Consider the following 9,863-nt stretch of genomic DNA (forward strand, 5'->3'; position numbering starts at 1 on the left):
TGCATGTTTTTGAGAACACAGGAAGGCTGGAGAAGAAATTGAACACTGCACCTCCGCTGCGCAACATCAACGCACTAACCATTCGACTACCAGTCGATAACGAACAAACACTTTACATTGTCTGGAGGTGTGAGGGTGAGCCAGAATAGTTGATCGGAAAAGGATCAGAAAATGCATGGCCACACATTCTTAAAAACAGAGGAAGGACAGCTGGATTCAAACCCTGCACCTCCACAGTGCAATGCCAACGCACTAACCATTTAGCTACATGGCAGGTCTGACACTTTACATTGTCCCTATATAAGACCGTTTTTGGAAATGTGAGCATGGACAGTAAGGCTTTTTTTATAAATACTTTTTTTATATATAGGAAGGCATTTTTCACAACAACAAAAATGACCACGTATAGTAAGGCGTTTTTACAGCCAAAAAACGACCATGTATAGAAAGGCGTTTTTAGCAACAACAAAAAACGACCATGTATCGTAAGGCGTTTTGGGCGGGAAAAAAATGACCATGTGTAGTACGGCGTTTTTAACCCAAAAAAATGACCATGTATAGTAAGGCGTTTTGAGCCCCAAAAAAACCCGACCATGTATCATAAGGCGTTTTTAGCCGAAAAAAACGACCATGTATAGGAAGGCGTTTTTATCCCCCCCCAAAAAATGACCATTTATAGAAAGGCGTTTTGGGCCGAAAAAAACGACCATGTATAGTAAGGCGTTTTGAGCCCCAAAAAAACCTGACCATGTATTGTAAGACGTTTTGGGCCGAAAAAAATGACCATGTATAGTAAGGCGTTTTTAGCCGGAAAAAAAATGACCATGTACAGTAAGGCGTTTTTAGCCGAAAAAAAAACGACCATGTATAGTAAGGCGTTTTTATCCGAAAAAACGACCATGTATAGGAAAATGTTTTTAGCCGAAAAAAACGACTATGTATAGTAAGGCGTTTTTAGCCGAAAAAAACGGCCATGTATAGTAAGATGTTTTTAGCCGCAAAAAACAACCATGTATAGTCAGGCGTTTTTAGCCGAAAAAAACCCTACCATTGATAGAAAGGCGTCTTGGGCCGAAAAATCCGACCATGTACAGTCAGGCGTTTGGGCCGAAAAAAACGACCATGTATAGTAAGGCGTTTTGGGCCAAAAAAAACCGACTATGTATAGTAAGCCGTTTTTAGCCGAAAAAAACCGCCATGTATAGTAAGATGTTTTGAGCACAAAAAAACCCGACCATGTACAGTAAATATTCTCTAGTACGGACTCGTGTTTGTGCTGTCCAATATGTCCTGATAACAGAAATTCCTCATTTGGGAAATGAGCATGGTACATGTCCTTTATGAACCTGCAAGTATGTTGACAAAATGCACGTGTAACAACACAATCAATAAAATACAAAAATATACTGTCCAAAAACTGTTTATATAACAAAAACTGCAATACAGGTGTATCCAAAAAAAAATCACAACAGTAAAATACGTACAGTATTTTAATGTTTATTTTTTTCTGTCTTGGGAAAAAATTGTATTTTGTATTACTTTGTTGGATGCATTCTTTGGTTTATGACAATGTTTGCCTGCGTGTCATACAGTTTTCTTTCTAGTTGCAAGTAACTGTCCCGTTGATCACCGATGTCTGGTAATTCTTGTGCATACTGAAGGATTTTTGTTGCCATTTGCATTGCTTCCTTGCTGGATGGTGGCTTGTCATCAAGAGTTGAATCGATGCCTTGTTTTTTAAAGTTTCGTAGATTTGCGTCTTTCCGACTCCAAGTGTCTGCTGGATCTTTTTAACTTTGTGTCCAGCCTCGCTCAAACGGATGCATTTCACTCGCTCCGCTCCAGTTGTTACAGTTCTTCTACGTTTCGATGCGATGATCTACACGACGTAAGTGAATAAGGTTAAAATCTTTCGCAATTACAGTAAAACGCACGCCAATAAAAAGTCGCTTACACGTCTTCGTTTCGAATCTAATGAATGAAAACGGCGAAGCGAACACGTTTCTTCGGTCGTGTCGAGTGGGTGCTGCTTTTAAGCTAGTGCCGCGTTCTACAGGACGTAAGTGAATAAAGTTAAAATCATTCACAATTACAGTAAAACGCACGGCAATAAAAACTCACTTGCACGTCGTCGTTTAGAATCTGATGATCGAAAAACGCGAAGTGAAAACTTGTTTCAGCGTTGTCTTTTCCGTCGCATCGGGTGGGCGTTGCGTGTATTTAAGCTCCCGCGGCATTACACTTCCATCCGGGTTACGGGTAGTGGAATTTTCGCTTACGCAACTTCCGGTAACATGTAATATCGTAGTCAAAATGTTAATGCATAGGTTTTTATTCCGGGTGAAGGATATTCCGTTCCATAGAATTCCAGGGATGGGAATATTTACTGTATAGTAAGGCGTTTTTAGCCGAAAAAAACGGCCATGTATAGGAAGATGTTTTTAGCCGAAAAAAACGACCATGAGGCGTTTTGAGCACAAAAAAAAAAGACCATGTATAGGAAGGCGTTTGGGCTGAAAAAAACGACCATGTATAGTAAGGCGTTTTTAGCCGAAAAAAACGGCCATGTATAGTAAGATGTTTTGAGCACAAAAAAACCCGACCATGTATAGGAACGCGTTTGGGCTGAAAAAAACGACCATGTATAGTAAGGCGTTTTGGGCCGAAAAAAACGACTATGTATAGTAAGGCGTTTTTAGCCGAAAAAAACGGCCATGTATAGTCAGATGTTTTTAGCCGAAAAAAACGACCATTGATAGAAAGGCGTCTTGGGCCGAAAAATCCGACCATGTACAGTAAGGCGTTTGGGCCGAAAAAAACGACCATGTATAGTAAGGCGTTTTGGGCCGAAAAAACCCACTATGTATAGTAAGGCGTTTTTAGCCGTAAAAAACGGCCATGTATAGGAAGATGTTTTTAGCCGAAAAAAACGACCGTGTATAGCAAGGCGTTTTGAGCACAAAAAACCCCCGACCATGTATAGTAAGGTGTTTGGGCTGAAAAAAAATGACCATGTATATATATATAGTAAGGCGTTTTGGGCCGAAAAAAACGACCATGTATAGTAAGGCGTATTTAGCCGAAAAAAACGGCTATGTATAGTAAGATGTTTTTAGCCGAAAAAAACAACCATGTATAGTAAGGCGTTTTGAGCACAAAAAAAACCTACCATATATTTAGAAAGGAGTTTTGGGCCGAAAAAAACGACCATTGATAGAAAGGAGTCTTGGGCCGAAAAAACTGACCATGTGTAGTAAGGCGTTTGGGCTGAAAAAAACGACCATGTATAGTAAGGCGTTTTGGGCCGAAAAAAACGACTATGTATAGTAAACCGTTTTTAGCCGAAAAAAACGGCCATATATAGTAAGATGTTTTTAGCCGAAAAAAACGACCATGTACAGTATATAGAAAGGCGTTTTGAGCAGAAAAAAACGACCATGTATAGTAAGGCGTTTGGGCTGAAAAAAACCACCATGTATAGTAAGGCGTTTTGAGCACACAAAAAAACGACCATGTATAGTAAGGCGTTTGGGCCGAAAAAAACGACTATGTATAGTAAGGCGTATTTAGCCGAAAAAAACGGCCATGTATAATAAGATGTTTTTAGCCGCAAAAAACAACCATGTATAGTCAGGCGTTTTGAGCACAAAAAAAAAACTACCATATATATAGAAAGGAGTTTTGGGCCGAAAAAAACGACCATGTATAGTCAGGCGTTTTTAGCCGAAAAAAACTACCATTGATAGAAAGGCGTCTTAGGCCGAAAAATCCGACCATGTATAGGAAGGCGTTTTTAGCCGAAAAAAACGGCCATGTATAGTAAGATGTTTTGAGCACAAGAAAACCCGACCATGTATCGGAAGGCGTTTGGGCTGAAAAAAACGACCATGTATAGTAAGGCGTTTTGGGCTGAAAAAAAAACGACTATGTATAGTAAGGCGTTTTTAGCCGAAAAAAACGGCCATGTATAGTCAGATGTTTTTAGCCGGAAAAAACAACCATATATAGTAAGGCATTTTGAGCACAAAAAAAAACTACCATATATATAGAAAGTAGTTTTGGGCCGAAAAAACGGCCATGTATAGTCAGGCGTTTTTAGCCGAAAAAAAATGACCATTGATAGAGAGGCGTCTTGGGCCGAAAAGTCCGACCATGTACAGTAAGGCGTTTGGGCTGAAAAAAACGACCATGTATAGCAAGGCGTTTTGGGACGAAAAAAACGCCTATGTATAGTAAGGCGTTTTTAGCCGAAAAAAACGGCCATGTATAGTAAGGCGTTTTGAGCACACAATAAAACCACCATGTATAGTAAGGCGTTTGGGCCGAAAAAAACGACCATGTGTAGTAAGGCGTTTTGGGCCGAAAAAAAACGACTCTGTATAGTAAGGCGTATTTAGCCGAAAAAAACGGCCATGTATAGTAAGATGTTTTTAGCCGAAAAAAACAACCATGTATGGCAAGGCGTTTTGAGCACAAAAAAACCCGACCATGTATAGTAAGGCGTTTTGGGCCGAAAAAAACGACTATGTATAGTAAGGCGTTTTTAGCCGAAAAAAACGGCCATGTATAGTAAGATGTTTTTAGCCGCAAAAAACAACCATGTATAGTCAGGCGTTTTTAGCCGAAAAAAACCCTACCATTGATAGAAAGGCGTCTTGGGCCGAAAAATCCGACCATGTACAGTCAGGCGTTTGGGCCGAAAAAAACGACCATGTATAGTAAGGCGTTTTGGGCCAAAAAAAAACGACTATGTATAGTAAGCCGTTTTTAGCCGAAAAAAACCGCCATGTATAGTAAGATGTTTTGAGCACAAAAAAACCCGACCATGTACAGTAAATATTCTCTAGTACGGACTCGTGTTTGTGCTGTCCAATATGTCCTGATAACAGAAATTCCTCATTTGGGAAATGAGCAGGGTACATGTCCTTTATGAACCTGCAAGTATGTTGACAAAATGCACGTGTAACAACACAATCAATAAAATACAAAAATATACTGTCCAAAAACTGTTTATATAACAAAAACTGCAATACAGGTGTATCCAAAAAAAAATCACAACAGTAAAATACGTACAGTATTTTAATGTTTATTTTTTTCTGTCTTGGGAAAAAATTGTATTTTGTATTACTTTGTTGGATGCATTCTTTGGTTTATGACAATGTTTGCCTGCGTGTCATACAGTTTTCTTTCTAGTTGCAAGTAACTGTCCCGTTGATCACCGATGTCTGGTAATTCTTGTGCATACTGAAGGATTTTTGTTGCCATTTGCATTGCTTCCTTGCTGGATGGTGGCTTGTCATCAAGAGTTGAATCGATGCCTTGTTTTTTAAAGTTTCGTAGATTTGCGTCTTTCCGACTCCAAGTGTCTGCTGGATCTTTTTAACTTTGTGTCCAGCCTCGCTCAAACGGATGCATTTCACTCGCTCCGCTCCAGTTGTTACAGTTCTTCTACGTTTCGATGCGATGATCTACACGACGTAAGTGAATAAGGTTAAAATCTTTCGCAATTACAGTAAAACGCACGCCAATAAAAAGTCGCTTACACGTCTTCGTTTCGAATCTAATGAATGAAAACGGCGAAGCGAACACGTTTCTTCGGTCGTGTCGAGTGGGTGCTGCTTTTAAGCTAGTGCCGCGTTCTACAGGACGTAAGTGAATAAAGTTAAAATCATTCACAATTACAGTAAAACGCACGGCAATAAAAACTCACTTGCACGTCGTCGTTTAGAATCTGATGATCGAAAAACGCAAAGTGAAAACTTGTTTCAGCGTTGTCTTTTCCGTCGCATCGGGTGGGCGTTGCGTGTATTTAAGCTCCCGCGGCATTACACTTCCATCCGGGTTACGGGTAGTGGAATTTCCGCTTACGCAACTTCCGGTAACATGTAATATCGTAGTCAAAATGTTAATGCATAGGTTTTTATTCCGGGTGAAGGATATTCCGTTCCATAGAATTCCAGGGATGGGAATATTTACTGTATAGTAAGGCGTTTTTAGCCGAAAAAAACGGCCATGTATAGGAAGATGTTTTTAGCCGAAAAAAACGACCATGAGGCGTTTTGAGCACAAAAAAAAATGACCATGTATAGGAAGGCGTTTGGGCTGAAAAAAACGACCATGTATAGTAAGGCGTTTTTAGCCGAAAAAAACGGCCATGTATAGTAAGATGTTTTGAGCACAAAAAAACCCGACCATGTATAGGAACGCGTTTGGGCTGAAAAAAACGACCATGTATAGTAAGGCGTTTTGGGCCGAAAAAAACGACTATGTATAGTAAGGCGTTTTTAGCCGAAAAAAACGGCCATGTATAGTCAGATGTTTTTAGCCGAAAAAAACGACCATTGATAGAAAGGCGTCTTGGGCCGAAAAATCCGACCATGTACAGTAAGGCGTTTGGGCCGAAAAAAACGACCATGTATAGTAAGGCGTTTTGGGCCGAAAAAACCCACTATGTATAGTAAGGCGTTTTTAGCCGTAAAAAACGGCCATGTATAGGAAGATGTTTTTAGCCGAAAAAAACGACCGTGTATAGCAAGGCGTTTTGAGCACAAAAAACCCCCGACCATGTATAGTAAGGTGTTTGGGCTGAAAAAAAATGACCATGTATATATATATAGTAAGGCGTTTTGGGCCGAAAAAAACGACCATGTATAGTAAGGCGTATTTAGCCGAAAAAAACGGCTATGTATAGTAAGATGTTTTTAGCCGAAAAAAACAACCATGTATAGTAAGGCGTTTTGAGCACAAAAAAAACCTACCATATATTTAGAAAGGAGTTTTGGGCCGAAAAAAACGACCATTGATAGAAAGGAGTCTTGGGCCGAAAAAACTGACCATGTGTAGTAAGGCGTTTGGGCCGAAAAAAACGACCATGTATAGTAAGGCGTTTTGGGCCGAAAAAAACGACTATGTATAGTAAACCGTTTTTAGCCGAAAAAAACGGCCATATATAGTAAGATGTTTTTAGCCGAAAAAAAACGACCATGTACAGTATATAGAAAGGCGTTTTGAGCAGAAAAAAACGACCATGTATAGTAAGGCGTTTGGGCTGAAAAAAACCACCATGTATAGTAAGGCGTTTTGAGCACACAAAAAAACGACCATGTATAGTAAGGCGTTTGGGCCGAAAAAAACGACTATGTATAGTAAGGCGTATTTAGCCGAAAAAAACGGCCATGTATAGTAAGATGTTTTTAGCCGCAAAAAACAACCATGTATAGTCAGGCGTTTTGAGCACAAAAAAAAAACTACCATATATATAGAAAGGAGTTTTGGGCCGAAAAAAACGACCATGTATAGTCAGGCGTTTTTAGCCGAAAAAAACTACCATTGATAGAAAGGCGTCTTAGGCCGAAAAATCCGACCATGTATAGGAAGGCGTTTTTAGCCGAAAAAAACGGCCATGTATAGTAAGATGTTTTGAGCACAAGAAAACCCGACCATGTATCGGAAGGCGTTTGGGCTGAAAAAAACGACCATGTATAGTAAGGCGTTTTGGGCTGAAAAAAAAACGACTATGTATAGTAAGGCGTTTTTAGCCGAAAAAAACGGCCATGTATAGTCAGATGTTTTTAGCCGGAAAAAACAACCATATATAGTAAGGCATTTTGAGCACAAAAAAAAACTACCATATATATAGAAAGTAGTTTTGGGCCGAAAAAACGGCCATGTATAGTCAGGCGTTTTTAGCCGAAAAAAAATGACCATTGATAGAGAGGCGTCTTGGGCCGAAAAGTCCGACCATGTACAGTAAGGCGTTTGGGCTGAAAAAAACGACCATGTATAGCAAGGCGTTTTGGGACGAAAAAAACGCCTATGTATAGTAAGGCGTTTTTAGCCGAAAAAAACGGCCATGTATAGTAAGGCGTTTTGAGCACACAATAAAACCACCATGTATAGTAAGGCGTTTGGGCCGAAAAAAACGACCATGTGTAGTAAGGCGTTTTGGGCCGAAAAAAACCCGACTCTGTATAGTAAGGCGTATTTAGCCGAAAAAAACGGCCATGTATAGTAAGATGTTTTTAGCCGAAAAAAACAACCATGTATGGCAAGGCGTTTTGAGCACAAAAAAACCCGACCATGTATAGTAAGGCGTTTTGGGCCGAAAAAAACGACTATGTATAGTAAGGCGTTTTTAGCCGAAAAAAACGGCCATGTATAGTAAGATGTTTTTAGCCGAAAAAAACAACCATGTATGGCAAGGCGTTTTGAGCACAAAAAAACCCGACCATGTATAGTAAGGCGTTTTGGGCCGAAAAAAACGACTATGTATAGTAAGGCGTTTTTAGCCGAAAAAAACGGCCATGTATAGTAAGATGTTTTTAGCCGCAAAAAACAACCATGTATAGTAAGGCGTTTTGAGCACAAAAAAAACCTACCATATATATAGAAAGGAGTTTTGGGCCGAAAAAAACGACCATGTGAACCCTGCACCTCTGCAACGCAATGTCAACACACTAATCATTCAACTACCAGTCGGGTGATGAACAACCACTTTACATTGTCCATAGATGTGAGTGGGAGCACGAATGGTTGTGCGTAGAAGAGGATCAGAAAATGCGCAGCCACACACATTTATGAGAACTCACAGAAAGGTCAGAGCAGGATTTGAACCCTGCACCTCTGCAGCACAAACCATTCGACTACCAGGTAGGTCCTGAACACTCTACCGGGTTCCCACGGGTCCTTAAAGTTCATTAAAAATCCACAATGTTTTTGTAAAATTATTTTCTTAATTGTCCTTAATTTTCTGGGAAGCTTCTAAAATCAATAAAAAGTAACCTGTGGTGTTCATTTCATTTGTGTATGTCATTTTCCCCACCCTTCCAATGAATAGTTTTGTCGGAAAATGCACCTGGCACCCTTCCCCTCGATGGCCGCTGTAGGACTGCATGCCTTCCCGGTTCCCGCTCTGCTTTTCCCGCCGTCTCCGATCAGTTCCGATGATGATTACATGATCACTTCGGGTCATTTCGGGCCAATTTGACATACAGTACAGTATGTCCAATAAAGGGTTATCTGATTGCCCCTAAAAATAAAGATGTGCCCTTGCTTTGGCAGCAATGATTTGAACACCAGCTCAGTGATATGTGGCTTTCTGTTCATTAAATCCACAGTGAATCCCCTGCTGAATGGAGAAAAAGTCCTTAAAAAATGGCTAAATTAGCCCTCAAAAGTCATTAAAGGATCCACAAATAAAAAGCAAGTGGAAGAGTGGAAACCCTGCTCTACATTGTCCCTAGGTGTCAGTGTGAGGATAGAAGAGGATAAGAAAACAGATGGCCACACATGTTTCTGGAAACCTGCGCAGGCACGGGTAGAACGTGCAACCTCACACTGAACGGCCAGAGCTGGAATCGAACCCTGCACCTTCGCAGCGCAATGCTAGCGCACTAAATATTCGACTACCAGGTAGGGAATGAATGCTTTATATTGTTCCTCAGTGTGAGTATGAGCGTGAATAGTGCGGGGAAGAGGATCAGAAAATGGATAGCCATGCATGTTTACCATGCATACTTTTCCCCTCAAAAGACAAAATTTTTAATTGTGTAATGGGACTTTTCCCGTAAAACATTACTTTCTCAAAAGTTTTTAAAAAATCCATCTGATATTTGACTATTAGATCTCTTTTAATATGACTTTATTCTCGTAATGTTCAGTCTTTTTTAAAATGCAACCTTTTCAAACCTCAAAATGATACACGATACATTTGAACAACACGGACGCTCTGATCAGGAAGGGGCAGAGCTCTTCCTGTTCAGAAAACGGAGGTCTTTTGCAGTTCAGGAGTCACTCTTTAAGACCTTCTACGACTCTGTGGTGGCCTCGGCCATTCATTATGGCATAGTCTGCTGGTCAGACAG

Source organism: Hippocampus guttulatus, chromosome 8, assembly GCF_054856545.1.
Source record: "Hippocampus guttulatus isolate MCC_2025c chromosome 8, RoL_Hgut_1.0, whole genome shotgun sequence".
Classification (NCBI taxonomy): domain Eukaryota; kingdom Metazoa; phylum Chordata; class Actinopteri; order Syngnathiformes; family Syngnathidae; genus Hippocampus; species Hippocampus guttulatus.